Source organism: Chlorocebus sabaeus, chromosome 1 (genome assembly GCF_047675955.1).
Source record: "Chlorocebus sabaeus isolate Y175 chromosome 1, mChlSab1.0.hap1, whole genome shotgun sequence".
NCBI classification, from domain to species: Eukaryota; Metazoa; Chordata; class Mammalia; order Primates; family Cercopithecidae; genus Chlorocebus; species Chlorocebus sabaeus.
This window is the reverse complement of record NC_132904.1, coordinates 97682193-97698661: the sequence shown is the minus strand read 5'-3', so window position 1 is coordinate 97698661 and position 16469 is coordinate 97682193.

Here is a 16469-nt window from a genome sequence, read left to right as displayed (position 1 = left end):
AAAATCAACAATAAAACGAGTAGCACTTATATATGCCAACAGCAAACAATCTGAAAAAAGTAAAGTAAGCAATCTTATTTACAGTAGGTGCAAAGAATTAAAATACCTAAGTATCAATTTCACCAAAAAAGTGAATGACAAATACAAGAAAAGCTATACAACACTAATGGAATAAATTATAAAGCACATAAATACATGGAAAAATATTCCATGCTCATAGATTAAAATAATTAATATGGTTAAAATGACACTACTACCCAAGGCAATTTACAGATTCAATGCAAACCCTATCAAAATACCGATGACATTATTCACAGAAATAGAAAAAATAATCCTAAAATTTATATGGAACCACAAAAGGCCTAGAATACTTGTAGCAATCCCAAAAAAGAACAACGGTGGATGCACCACACTACCTGACTTCAAAATTTATTGCAAAGCTGTAGTAACTAATTCAGCATGGTACTGGCATAAAAATAGACACATAGACAAATGGAACAGAACAGACAACCCAGATATAAATCTATGTACTTACAGTCAATTCATCTTGGACACAGCTACCAATAACATACAATGGGGAAAGGACAGTCTCTAACATAAATGATACTAGAAAAACTGGATAACTATATGAAGAAGAATAAAGCTAGACCCCTATCTCTCACCATATACAAAAATATGATCAAAATGGATTAAAGACTTAAATCTGAAACCTCAAACTATGAAACTATTAGAAGAAAACATTGGAGAAATACTCCGTGAAATTGGTCTGGGCAAAGATTTTTTGTAAGACCTCAAAAGCACAGACAACCAAAGTAAGAATAGACAAATGAGATTACATCAAGCTAAAAAGCTCCTGCACAGTAAAGGAAACAATCAACAAGTGACGAGACAACCCACAGAATGGGAGAAAATATTTGCAGACTATCTATCCAACAAAGGATTAACAACCAGATTATGTAAGGAGCTCAACAACTCAATAGCAAAAAAATCGAATAAAGTGATTTTAAAATGGGCAAAAGATATGAATAGACATTTCCCAAAAGAAGACATACAAATGGCAAACAAGTATCTAAAAAGATGCTCAACATCACTAACCATCAGAGAAATGCATATCAAAACTACAATGAAATATCAACTTATCCCAGTTAAAATGGCGTTTATCAAAAAGGCAATAATGAATGCTGGCAAGGAAGTGGGGAAAGAGGAACCCTTGTACATTGTTAGTGGAAACGTAAATTAGTACAGCCATTATGGAGAACAGTATGAAGGTTCCTCAAAAAACTAAAAATAGAATTGCCATATGATCCAGTAATTCCACTACTGTATATATAGTCAAAAGAAAAGAAACCAATATATTGGAAAGACACCTGCACTCCCATGGTTACTGCAGCACTACTCTAAGTAGCTAAAATACAGAATCAACCTAAGTGCCATCAATAGACAAAAGGATAAAGAAAATGTTGTACATATACACCAAGAAGTATTATTCAACCATAAAAAAACATTGCATGTTGTCAGTCATATGTGGAAGCTAAGAGTGAATCCCATGAAGATAGAGAATAAATTGGTGGTTATAGAGGCCAGGAAAGGTAAGGGAGAGGGAGGAATGAAGAGAAGTTGATAACTGGTGTATTAGTCCATTCTCATGCTGCTAACAAAGACATACCTGAGACTGGGTAATTTATAAAAGAAAGAAGTTTAATTGACTTCACAGTTCAGCTTGGCTGGGGAGGCTGCAGGAAACTTACAATCATGGTGGAAGGGGAAGCAAACACATCTTTCTCCACATGGTGGCAGGACAGAGAGGAACTGAACAAAAGGGGTAAAGTTCATTATAAAACCATCAGATATCATGAGAACTCAGTATCATAAGAAGAGCATGAGGGTAATTGTCTCCGTGATTCAATTACCTCCCACTGGGTCCCTCCCAAGACCCATGAGGATTATGGGAGCTATAATTCAAGATGAGATTTGGGTGGGGACACAGTCGAACCATATCATTCTGCCCCTGGCCCCTCCTAAATCTCAGGATTTCACATTTGAAAACACAATCATGCCCTTCCAACAGTCCCCCAAAATCTTAACTCATTCCAGCATTAACTCAAAATTCCAAGTCCAAAGTCTCATCTGAGACAAGTCCCTTCCACCTATGAGCCTGTAAAATCAAAAGCAAGTTAGTTACTTCCTAGATACAACGGGGGCATAGGCATTAGGTAAATACACCCATTCCAAATTGGAGAAACTGATCAAAATAAAGGAGCTACAGGCCCCATGCAAGTCTGAAATCCAATAGGGCAGTTATCAAAACTTAAAGTTCCAAAATTATCTCCTTTGACTCTGTCTCACATCCAGTTCATGTTGATGCAAGAGGTGGTCTCCCACAGATCTGGCAGCTCTGTCCCTGTAGCTGTGCAGAGTACAGCCCCTCTCCTGGCTGCTTTCATGGCTGGCATTGTCTACAGCTTTTCCAGGTACACTGTTGGTGGAGCTACCATTCTGGGGTCTGGAGGATGGTGGCTGTCTTCTCACAGCTCCACCAGGCAATGCTCCAGTGGGAACTCTGTGTAGGGAGTCCCCACTGGAGCATTTATTGTTTTAACTTCCCATATTTCCCTTCCATACTACCCTAGCAGAGGTTCTCCATGAGGGCTCCACCCCTTCATCAAACTTGTGCTGTACATCCAGGCATTTTCATACATCCTCTGAAATCTAGGCGGAGGTTCCCAAACCTAAATTCTTGACTTCTGTGCACTCACACGCCCAACACCACATGTGAGCAGCCAAGGCCAGGGACTTGCACCCTCTGAAGCAAAGGCCTGAGATGTACATTGGCCCACTTTAGCTACAGCTGGAGCTGAAGCAGTTGGGATTCAGAGCACCATGTCCTGAGGCAGCACAGAGCAGGGGGGACTTCGGCCCAGCTCAAGAAACCATTTTTCCCTCCTAGGCCTCCAGGCCTGTGATGGGAGGAGCTGCGTGAGGGTCTCTGATATGCCCTGGAGACATTTTCCCCATTGTCCTGGTGATTAAAATTTGGTTCCTCATTACTTATGCAAATTTCTGCAGCCAGCTTGAATTTCTCCTTAGAAAATGGGTTTTTCTTTTGTATTGCATCCTCAGGCTGCAAATTTTACAAATGTTAGTGCTCTGCTTCCCTTTTAAACATACGTTCCAATTCCAAACCATATCTTTGTGACTACACAAAAATGAATGCTTTTAACAGCAAACAAGTCATTTCTTGAACACTTTGTTGCTTAGAAATTTCTTCTGCCAGACACCCTAAATCATCTCTCTCAAGTTCAAAGTTCCACAGATCTCTAGGGCAGGGTAATATACCGCCAGTTTCTTTGCATAGCAAGAGTGACTTTTACTCCGGTACCCAACAAGTTCCTAATCTCCATCTGAGACCACCTCAGCCTGGACTTCATTGTCTATATCACTATCAGCATTTTGGTCAAAGCCATTTAACAAATCCCTAGGAAGTTCCAAACTTTTCACATCTTCCTGCCTTCTGAGCCCTCCAATTCTCTAGGAAGTGCCAACATTTCCCACATTTTCCTGTCTTCCTCTGAGCCCTCCAAACTGTTTCAAACTATGCTGGTTACCAAGTTCCAAAGTTGCTTCCACATTTTTTGGGTATCTTTACAGCAGCACTCACTATCTGGTACCAGTTTACTATATTAGTCCATTCTCATGCTGGCTAATAAAGACATATCCAAAACTGGGTAATCTATAAGGCGAAAGAGGTTCAATTGACTCAGTTCCACATGGCTGGGGAGGCCTCAGGAAACTTACAATCATGGCAGAAGGGAAAGCAAATACGTCCTTCTGCACATGGCAGCAGGTGAGAGGTATCAAAGCAAAAGGGGGAAAAGCCCCTTATAAAGCCACCAGATCTCATGAAAACTCACTATCATGAGAACAGCATGAAGGTATCTGCCTCTCTGATTCAATTACTTCAGTTACATAACATGTGAGGATTATGGGAACCACATTCAAGATGAGATTTTGGTGGGGACACAGCCAAACCATACCAACTGAGTACAAATATACAATTTGATAGAATAAATAAGACCTAGTGTTTGATGGATCAGTAGGGTAACTATAGTTTACAATAAGGTATTGCATAAATTCTTGTCTTCTAGCTATTTGTCATTCTAACACTATTGTAAAATATAGAATGGTTTTAGCATAAAGAAAAGACAAATATTTAAAGTGATAGATATCTCAAGTATACTGATTTGATCATTGTGAATTATATGAACGTATTAAATTATTACATGTACTCCAAAACTATGTACATCTATTCAGTTAAAAAAAGCAAAAGGACAAAAAAAGATATATCATGCCGTCACTAACAAAAAGAACCCTGAAATGGATATGTCAATATTGTTCAAAGTAGGCTTCAGAGCAAAGAAAATTACCAGAAGAAGAAGAAAATTATATAATAATATAAGGGGCATTTCATCAAGAAAATACAATAATTCTGAATGTATATGCATCAAACAGTATTTGCAAATACATGAAGCCAAAACTAATAGAACTGAGGAAAAATAGACAAATTCACAATATAGTTGTAGACTTCAACACTTCTCTCTCAATAATAAATAAAAGTAGACAGGAAAATAGCAAGGATATAGATGAAGTGAGCATCACCATCAACCAACTGAAATGCTATAGAGCCTCACCTCCCCAAACAGCACAATATATATTCTTTTAAACCGCAGATGGAACATTCACCAGCACAGACCATATTCTGAATCAGAAAACTTAAGTTAATAAGAATTGAAAGCATGCAAAGTATAATCTGACAATAATGAAATCAACATAGAGAAATGCTAAGTTCTGAGGATGTGAAAAGATAGTCTCTATTCCCAAGAAACATGGAGTCTAACTGGAGACTCATTTAATCATTAAATTCTGTACTACATGCCACATGCTGGACACAAAATACAACACAACATGGAAAGTGCTCTGATACAACCATAAATTTCTCTGATTGCACTGGGAGTATCCAGGTAGGTTGCACAGAGGAAGTAATATCTAATCTAGATTTTCAGTGAAAAAAATGATGCTTTTATTTAAAATGAGATACCAATGGAATTGTGAAGTTGTTTAGATTTTTAAGTTGGAATTACATATAAACGCAGAAAACACACACAGTAATTTCAAACATAGACTAACTTCCAAATCTCTTCAAAGGTAGTTGTCATAAAAGGGAATAATAACTGAAAACAAGAGATGACTTTGAAAGTCCTGGTAAATGTTTTGGCAAAAAAGCAGCTTGGAAGGCAGGCCTCCCAGTGAGAAAGAAAGAAATTTATTTATTCAGCATCAAAATCATAAATTGTGTATTCAAAAAAAAAAGAAAGATGAAGAAATGCAAGTAATAATAAAGGTAGCTACAGACATCTCATTGTTCTTGCATTTAATACTAGAAAGATATGCATCATAATTGGAGTTGACCTAAGAGAGGTGGCATAAACTGCTTAAATTTAGTACTAAAATCAAGCACATAATGAAATTAATTGAGTATCTCTAATAATATGCTTAATGGCTATTCTGCTTCATGGTAATTAGCCAGAAATATTAGCCATATGTATGAAGATTTACAACATTTCTTTTAGCAAATAAAAATATTTCTAAATCCAATTAATAAAAGGAAAGGGGAGAGTAACAGAGCAGAAAGTTTATTTATATCCCTCCTAAAAACTCCCTATCAATTCAAAGCAGGTCTTTCAATTCTTTATCAGTAAGTATCCATAGGCCTGGACTTCTAGGATCATCATCACCATCACCACCAATTGTTTTTATTAGCAGTTGCAATCTAATGAACACTCTATTAGTCTGTGTGATGGTTAACACTGAGTGTCAACTTGATGGGATTGAGGGATACAAAGTATTAATCCTGGGTGTGTCTGTCAGGGTGTTGCCAAAGGAGATTAACATTTGAATCAGTGGGCTGGAAAAGGCAGATCCACCATTAATCTGGGTGGGCACCATCTAATCAAATGCCAGTGCAGCCAGGATATAAAGCAGGCAAAAATACAGGAAAAGGCCTCAGCCTACCTACATCTTTTTTCCCATGCTGGATGCTTCCTGCCCTTGGACGTTGGACTCGAAGTTCTTCAGCTTTGGGATTCAGACTGGTTTCCTTGCTCCTTAGCTTTCAGGCAGACTATTGTGGGACCTTGTATCGTGTGAGTTAATACTATTTGGTAAACTCCCATATATATCTCCATCCTATTAGTTCTGACCCTCTAGAGAACCCTGACTAATACAGTCTGCATGGGATGACATAACAAAATACCAAAGACTGGGCAGCTTAAATGAGAGGATTTATTTTGTCACTGTTCTGCAGGCTGGAAGTCTGAAGTCAAGGTGCCAGAGTTGGTTTCTGGTGAGGCCTCCCTTCCTGGCTTGCAGATGGCTGCCTTCTTAGTGTGCCCTCTCAGTCCTTCCTGTGGGCTCACATGTATGTAGAGGGGGGAAGAGAGCAAGAGAGAGAGAGAGAGAGAACTCTATCTTTCCTCTTTTTATAAGGACAGTAATTGTATCAGATTAGGCTCCATCCTTATAACCTCAATCAATCTTACTGCCTCTTTAAAGGCCCTACCTCCATATATAGTCAAATTGGGGGTTAAGGCTTCAACATATGAATTGGGTGGGGTAGCACACAATTCAGTCCATAATAAACATCTACCACATACCAGATATTATGTCAACTTTAGTATCTCGATGTGCTCCTACATCAACCTTACTAGATACTAACTAATCTACTTTGAAAATCAGTTAACAGTCATACAAAGAATTTAAATAACGAGTCTAGTCATATGACAAGTAAAATAGAGAAAATATTGTAAAATATGTTTCAACTTCCAGTAAAAACTTGGTGGCAACTAAGTTAAGAATTATTCCACTTCTCTAGAAAGCCATAGGGAAATAAGCATAATTAGAAAAAAAAATGCACATTCAATGGTCAACAAAGGCAGAAGACAGAATAAATACCTCCAAGCTACAAATTGTGTGTAAATGCTGCCCGAAGCAAAACTGTTGCAGAACCTTGCAGAAACCTTGCAGAAAACTGAAATGAGATATGATAAAACTCAAGGGGAAGGAGGGGACAATGGGAGAATAGTGTAACAACTATGACCACATAAACATACCCAGGAGAGGACCACACTCTGAATGGGAACTGCTATGAGTGAGGCTGGGGAGCACACTTGGAGGTAGAGAAAGAGAGCTCAGAAGTGACCCAGGGATAGTACAATAACACAATTTTTAAAATCTTCTATATGTAAGGGAGATTTTCCAGAAGGCAAGATCTCTTCTTTGGTGATATAGGTAGATTAGAACCTGAAGAAGTTTAGGTATGGCAGTAGAACCTCCTCTGAGCCAAGATAGATTCAAAAAGTAGTAGAGAAAATGAAATAACACCTAGCTCTGTCACCATAACAGAGGTGACAGCCTTTGAGTTATAGAGGTGCTAGGTTACCCCGGTCTTTCCCCTTTCCCCAACATGAGATTCTTGTAAACAGCTGGTTCATAAAAATAAAATTAAATCAAATGTGAGAAACAAAAAGAATAATCACTGCATCTACACAACAATTTTGTGTTTTAAAAATGGGAAAAAGAGTTTATCAGGGGAAAGCAAACCAAAACCGTAATAAAATACCAACTTACTATAGTCAGACTGGTGATTATCAAAAAGACAGTAGAAAACAAGTGTTGGGGAGGAATAGAGAAAAAGGAACACTTAGACACCATTGATGGGATTATAAATTAGTAGAGCTGCTATGAAAAACAGTATGAAGGCTCTTCAAAAAATTAAAAACAGAACTCCCATATGATTCAGCAAACCCACTTATTGGTATATATCCAAAGGAAATGAAATCAGTATATTGAAGAGATATCCACATTCTCGTGTTTATTGCAGCACTATCTATAATAACCAAGAACTGCAATCAACCCAAGGGTCCAACAACACATGAATAGATAAAGAAAATGTGGCATATTTACAGAATGGAATACTATTCAGCCATAATAAAGAGTGAAATCCTGTAATTTGTGACAACACAGATGGACCTGGAGGACATTATGTTAAGAGAAATAAGTCAGACACAGAAAGATAAATACCACATGATCTCACTCATATGCAGAATTTTAAAATTTGGTTGATATCATAGAAGCAGATAGTAGAATGTTCACCAGAAACTGGAGGAGGGGAAAAGGGAGGATGGGAAGAGGATGCTCAATGGGTGCAAAGTTACAATTAGATATGAGAAATAAATCCTGGTGTTCTACCTCTTGTTCTCACTCATAAGTGGGAGCTGAACAATGAGAACTCATGGACACAGGGAGGGAAACAATGCACACCAGGGCCTGTCGGTTGGTGGGGGTCGGGTGGGGGTAGGGTGAGCATCAGGATAAATAGTTAATGCACGCTGGGCTTAATACCTAGGTGATGGGTTGATAGGTGTAGCAAAACACCATGGTACACATTTACCTATGTAACAAGCCTGCATGTTCTGCACATAGTATCCCAGAACTTAAAATAAAAACAAAAAAAAATTCTGGTATTCTATTGCACAGTAGGGTAATGATGGTAACACTGAGGTATTGTATATTACCAAATAGCTAGAACAGAGGCTTTTGAATCGTCTCTCCACAAATAAATGATAAATGCATGAGACAATGGATACACGAAATACCCTGATTCAATCATTATACAATCTATATGCATTAAAACAAAAAATTATACCCATAAATATATAATTACATGTCAATAAATAAATATTGGAAATAATAAAATAGTTTCATTTTAAAAATCACCAATGTTGCATTGATCATATGAAAATTGTAAACCACTAGGCTTTAGACAAATTTTGAAGAAAGGTAAAAAACCACAAAGCAGAAATACAAAAACTCAGGGAAGAGATGGCCAGAAAACAGTGGTTTATGATAGAACAATAAGTGTAGATGAATCAAGAATTTGAAAAACTCAAGGATTAAAAATAGGAAAAAGACCAAAAAAGTTTTCAGAAATCGACTAAATTTGATGAAAAATACATATGAAAAAGCCTTTGACAATACTCAAACTCATTCCCAATGAAAAATTCAAGACAATAAGAAGCTATAAACACTTAGTAATATATGTATATGTATAAATATATATTAGTACATATGTACATATATTACTGTGTGTATATATTTTATACTCTGTGTGTGTGTGTGTGCATGTATATATATAAAACTAATTATCAACACATAAACATAAGCCTACCTAGAAGAGGACCACAGTCTAAATGGGAACATTCAGAGACAATAAGAAGCTATGAATACTTAGTGTATATATATATACTTATATGAATATTTACATATGAATACTTAGTATATATATACACTAAGTATTCATAGCTTGTCTGTGTGTGTGTGTATATATATATACACACACATATGCACACACACACATACACATATTACATATAACTTATCATCAGCATATAACATTGTGTGATATATATATGTGTGTGCATATATATTTTTATATATATATGTACAAAATTATTTCTGGAATATAGTAAATAAAAAGAGCTACCTTTCATATGAGAAATAAAAATAAATAAAAAAGCAAACACATCTGAATGTGTAAACAACAAGAAAGGGGGGATTAACTAGAAAAAAATGAAATTGGGAGTAAAGTGAAAGGGACAGGAGAGGGCATGATAATTCACTGAGGATAATTTTTGTGTAGTTATGACTTTTGGAAGTATGTTAATGTTCTACATATTCCATAAAAATAAATCACCAAGGAGTTGAGAAACAAAATATTAAAATAACTAATACTTAAAGCAAACTGAAACAAATGTACACAACTGTATTACAAATGAATAACATAATCATCCTGGAGAGAAATTTGTTTTAAAACCCCAATTTTTTAAAACAAAACATTTAACTATAGTGCTTCAGTCTGTGGGTAGGGATGAGGGGAAGAAGAGCAAACTAAATTGGAATTTTGTGTAGGTATTTTTATGGTGGTATGCATAAAATAATTAGATTATACTATGCATAAGAGAGTAAATACTTTGATGTTGCTGGGAAACAATGTTCTCTTTGCCTATGGAAGAAGTGAGATACAAACAGAATGAGGAAAGGCAAGGAAACCTCTATGGAAATCAACGGAATTTGGAAGTATCAGTAAGAACTCATGATTTCTTTCTTTTCTAGGGGGGGGGTTAGGGGAAGATAGAGTCTCTCACTCTGTCACCCAGCTGGAGTGCAATGGTGCGGTCTTGGCTCACTGCAACCTCTGACTCTCAGGCAGTATCTGGGACTACAAGGGTGCACCATCACGCCCAGTAGATCTCATAATTTCTAACGCCTTTGAGAATAATTAGATTCTATAACACATTATACACACCTATTATACAGATCTCGTATGCATAACAGATTACAGATATGCACGTGCAGGCGCCCACATTTCTTAACTCAGTTGAAAAGGTCTGCAAGCAAAGAAGATACACTGAAGCTTATCTGCAAAATGATCCTAGAACATATGGTTAAGTCATAAAGTGTTTTTAAGTCATAAAGTGTTTTTAAAAAATGATCGGGGCATGTTAAAAGGACAGAGGAGCCAGTGTAAAGAGACTCCTACTGGCCAAATCTTGGACAATTTGAGAGCTGAGATAAAGACAGTACTAAAAAAATTTAAATTTGAGAAAATAGGAATCCATGAATGCATTTTAATAATGCATCTGTAAACCAACAAATGAGGGAAAAGGGAGAGCTTTTCCTTATAGGAGTATGCTGACTGATAAAGGTACGGGAAAACTGGAGTAGGAAAATCAAACATTTTCAACCACAATAGTAAAAACTGGAAGAGGAAAACAGCAACTACATGGTGGATAAATTGAATAATATGTTGACCAACTAATCAAAATTGATATCAGCAATAAGGGGCAAATGGGCTGTGTACCTCTGAATGTAATGTCTTCAGAAGGACACAAAATCACTAATACAGTACTCCAACCGGAGAGCTTAACTTGAATGTAATCATAAAGAAACAACAGACTAACCAAAATTGAGGATGTCTATTTTTTTTTTGTTTGTTTGTTTGTTTGTTTGTTTGTTTTTTGTTTTTGAGACGGAGTCTCACTCTGTCGCCCAGCCTGGAGTGCAGTGGCACGATCTTGGCTCACCGCAAGCTCCGCCTCCTGGGTTCAGGCCGTTCTCCTGCCTCAGCCTCTGAGTAGCTGGGACTACAGGTGCTTGCCACCATGCCCGGCTAATTTTTTTTATTTTTATTTTTATTTTTTTTTTAGTAGAGAAGTCTATTGTTTTAAAAGAACCTGCATATTTTGAAATGTCAAAGTCGTAAAAAACTAAGAAAAGCTAAGGAGTTATTGCAGATTAAAGAAGATTAAAAAAGACATGATGACTAAAGGTAATACCTGATCCTGAACTGGAGGGAAAAAATGCTGTAAGGAATTTTATTTGATCAACTGAAAACAATTAGAAAAATGATAGATTAATGTATTGTTTCAGTGTCAGGTTTCCTGAGGGTGATAACCACACCATGTTAATGTAAGAAAATGTCCTGTTTCACGCTGAAGTAGTTATGGGTAAAGCAGTATGATCTGTGCAACTTACTCTCAAATGGTTCAGAAAAAAATGTATTTCAATCTATATTTGTAGATGAATGAATAGATATTATATAATAGATAGATTAGATTAGATAGAGCAAACAGCAAATTGGACAAGATGTTGGAAAATCTGGATGAAGGATATATGGGAGCTTTTGTACCCTTCTTGAAATTTTTGCAGTAAGTTTGACATTATTTCCAAATAAAAACTTTAACAATGAGTACACATGGACATAAAGTTGGAGACAAAGGACTCTGGGGACTCCAAAATGTAGTACAATAGGATTGAAAAATTACCCATTGGGTACCATGTTCAATACGTGGGTGATGGGTACACTAGAAGCCCAATCCTCACCACTATGCAATATACCTATGTAATAAATAAGCACATGTACCTCCCTGAATCAAAAAAAAAAAAAAAAAGTTTTAAAAAATTAAATGAGAACAAACAAAATGGACACCCTGTGTAGTGGGTTGAACTGTGTCTCCCTAAAAGATCTATTCAAGTCCAAACCCTCATACCTGTGAATTTGACCTATTTAGAAATAAGATCTTTGCCAATGTAATTAGTTAAGGATCTTGAGATGAAATCATACTGGATTAGGCTGAGCCCTACATCTAGTGACTGGTGTCCATATAAGAGGAGAGGACACAGAGACACACAGAGAGAAAAGGACCATGTAAAAATGAAGGTAGAAAAGTGAGATATGCAGATAAAAGCCAAGGAATGCCAAGGATTTCTGAGAATCACTGGAAGCTAGGAAGAAGCAAAAATGGATTCGTCCCTAGAACCTTCAGATAGAGCATGACCTTACCAACATTTTCATTTTGAACTTCTAGTCTCTAGCTCTATTTGAACTTCTAGTCTCTAGAACATATTTCTGTTGTTTCAAGTCACCAAATTTGTGGCAATTTGTTACATAAATTGTGGAAAATTGACACACAAGTAATTATAGGAAATAAACAGCAAAAAGAAGAAAAAAGAAAGAGAAATAAACTTTAAAAATAGAAAATGGATATACAACACAGGCAGAAGAGACCTAACAATTTCATAAATGTAGTCTCCAAAAAAGAAAATAACAATGGAAAAGGATTAATATTTTAAGCTGTCATTTAAAAAGGAAATAATTTTCTAAAATAAAATAATTTAATCTACATATTGAAATAGCACACCAAAATCATATCACAATCTGATTCAGAATAGTCAACAATAATATTTATCTTACAAAGTCTATTAAACTTCAGTGATGAAGAAAGGCTCCTTAAGAAACTTGTAATGGAAAGAAAAACACAATGGTATCAGTCTTCTCCATTCAGGAAACAGAGGAGCAACACCTACAAGATACACGACAAAAGAAAGTCCCCAGAATTTATACACAACCAAGCACTTCTGCAAGTACAAAGACAGAAGACCAAGAACTTTGAACATGTAAGAATTTAGTGAGGATTGTTCACCTTTTGAAAAATACTAAAGAAACCACATTTGGTGATGAAATCTATAGCAGTTAGCATGAGATATTTTAACCAATGAAAATCTAAAATTAAAACTAACATTGGAATAAGAATCACTGGATAGAATATTATAAGAGGAAAGAGAATGGGAAGAAAGGTGAAAAATAGAAAATGTTCTATGATTGACCTGTTCGTATAAGTAGGAAAGGAAGGATATTAAGATAAAGCTGAAAAACAAATTAAAGAGTACAATGGGAAGCACCAGTAAAGGTAACATAATTAAATTGATTTATGGAAGAAAGAGGAGGAGAGGAAGAAAAAGATACAACCATCTTTAAGTGATACATTATTTGAATTATAAAATTAAGTCTTTTTTTTTTTTTTTTTTTTTTTCGAGATGGAGTGTTGCTCTGTTACCCAGGCTGGAGTACAATGGTGTGACCTTGGCTCACTGCAACCTCTACCTCCTGGGTTCAAGTCATTCTCCTGCCTTAGCCTGCCAAGTAGCTGGTACTACAGGCATGTGCCACCATGCCTGGCTAATTTTTGTATTTTTAGTAGAAACAGGGTTTCATCATGTTGGTCAGGCTGCTCTTGAACTCCTGACCTCAAGTGATCTGCCTACCTCGGCCTCCCAAAGTGCTAGGGTTACAGGCATGAGCCACCACACCTGGCCAAGTCTTCTTAATAACTAGTTTTCATCACCATTTCCTCATGTACACTAAAGTCAAAGCTGAAAGAAAACATCTGTGGTTATTTCCGTGGTTAACAGGAGTTTTAATTCTTAAAAATTTTTTTATTGTCAAAAATTTATTTCAAAGCCTATACCATGTCAAACTTTTTTTTGTAATTACAGTTTTTACCAATAAACAGTTTCTCTCATTCCTTCATAGATAATGATCAAGACTTTGAGAAGAGAGATATATGGTGTAGAATGAAAATTGGCAGTCAATTGAAGATAATCATCTAGGAAAGTAGAGTTGAAGACCACCTTAATGTGGAATAGCAATAAAAATGCAGGAACCAAATTGAGAAGTAGCAACACGGAAAGAGAATGTCAGGGGAAAGAAAGGGAAGTAGGATCTCCTGTGGCAATAAAATATAAATGGCTATCCAAGCTTGAGACCCTTCCTTCTCTTTTATTCCTGTTTACTGGATTTGTTCTATACAGGTAGCTATTTAAGATGAGAACTACTACCATGTTTTATGTTTTCTAAATTTAGCTATGCTGCTTATATTGTGCTTTCACAATAACTGGTATTGTAAAAGATAATGACTTTTGCTAAGCCAAAATTTTCTAATATTCAATGAATTGAGTAGTTTCTATTTTAAGTCAGAATAATAAAAACATGAAGGCTTTTTGTCAGGAATGAGTTTGGCTCACAACTGAAAAAGGCCTATAGCTCCAGAAATGGTCTGGTGATACTGAGAATTTTTTTTTTTTTTTTTTTTTTTTGCACTTAATCATGTATTTTATATTTTCTTTAACGTATGATTTTCCAGTTATATGTAAACACTCCTTTTCTTTTTATTGGGAATCTAATGTCCTTCTCAATAGTTATAATACTTACATGTAATATAACTGTAAAAGTAAGAGAAAGTCTTTTTGTGTCTCATGTTATAGTTTTAAACTTAAAATTATCATTATTTTATTTTAAACTCAACTATAAAATTACTATTGATCTTGTTAACCTCATGAGAAAGTACTATTTCTGGTGTTTAAGCTTGTAAAGACACAGTTATTTTACATAGCATTTGTTCCTTTTTTATCAAAATTACCATAACAGTATTATATTCCTTTCCTTCTTCATAGATAAATTATGGAATGAAAGGTTTTTGTCTGCCCTTTTGAATAAACTGTAGGAAGAAGAAAGGAAAGAAAAAAACATTGTTGGAAAAGCTAAGTCTTCCCTCTATTAGTGAGTAAAGGTTCTTCTCCTTTTAAAAATTTTAAGTTATTATTTTGGCTAAATGAATGGCTTATGATAACCTGGAATTCTATTTTATAATATCAAGTGTCTTAAATCTTCGATATTTTACAAACTTTCCAAAATCAAATTATAAAGTATGTGTTTTTCTGACCTAATTAATCTTTTAGACGTTAGGTCACCTAAAGTCCAAAAGTGACATTTAGCTTATTTGGTATAAAAATCACACAGAAAGCATTGTCAAATATGAAATGGTATTTGGCTTTCTTTGGGCTGTATTTGTATAAATGTGTTATTGCTATGTGTTCCAAAATTTTGAGAAACTCCTTTAATGCTCATATGACTTAGTGTATTATTAATAATTACAATTGTTATGTAAAACTGTTGTATGCCACAGAAGTCATCAAAATTCCTAGTCATTTGTGGCTTTAATAGTGGCTGTCCTAAAACTTTTTATCATCCACAGATAGTTGTTGTCTTATTTTAATCCTCTTTAAAAGGTGGTTTATAATCAACTATAGGACTCTAACAGGTGTTCTTGAATGCAGGTTTCTAATAACTTTGGAGACTGTGTGATATTAGAATAGAGAAAAAAACTTTCAGGAATCATGGAGAGCTGAAATGTTCCTATCAAGCAAGACAGGAGTTAACTGCATGGAGTGAAGTAATAGAAGACTGAGTTAATTTGTGTGAAATTTTTGCTTAAAATGTTGTTGATCCTTTGTTTTTCAGAGTCAAGGAAACTTTTTTTAAAGCTATTTACAGCTTTTAACACTTGAGTATATTCCTGTGAACAAAATTTGGACCATACTTGTTTCTCTCTACCTGATTTCTCCATAATTTAGAAAGCATTTGTAAGTATTCTTGTCTTATGGCAATATAGTTATTTCCATAAGTACAATAAGAATCTGTTTTCATTTGTAACAGGACACAATTGGAGAAACTGGTTATTTTAACAAGGCTTTGACTTGAATGTTATGCTTGCCTTTGAGAAATAAAACTTGACTTACAGAGCCAATAAAAGCCCCTTGGGAAAACTGGCTTCATACCTTATCTACACTGTCCCTGTACAAGGTTTCTGACCTGTGGTAAGTAAAGAATGTCACTTTCTGACAGACCCAGGAGCCCCAGGTTATCTTTGGACCTCAAGAGGAGAGGAATTTACCCAATTGATAGGTAGTTGAGGGTACAAACCCATGGCTGATTTCAGCTTTAAGAAAAGGTCTTATCTGAAATTCATTACGGAAGAGAGTTCCATCAAAGCCAATTTTACAAGCCTATGTGAAAATAATTATTCTTGCTGCACTTTATACAACTAAAGTATAATAAAGCAAACTGGACTACCATGATTTGTCTTTAGTAAAAATGGAAGACTGGAGAGAGAAAAAAAAGTATGTTTCAAGAGCTATGGTATACTTTTTGTTATATTCTAGTCTCATCAGATGTT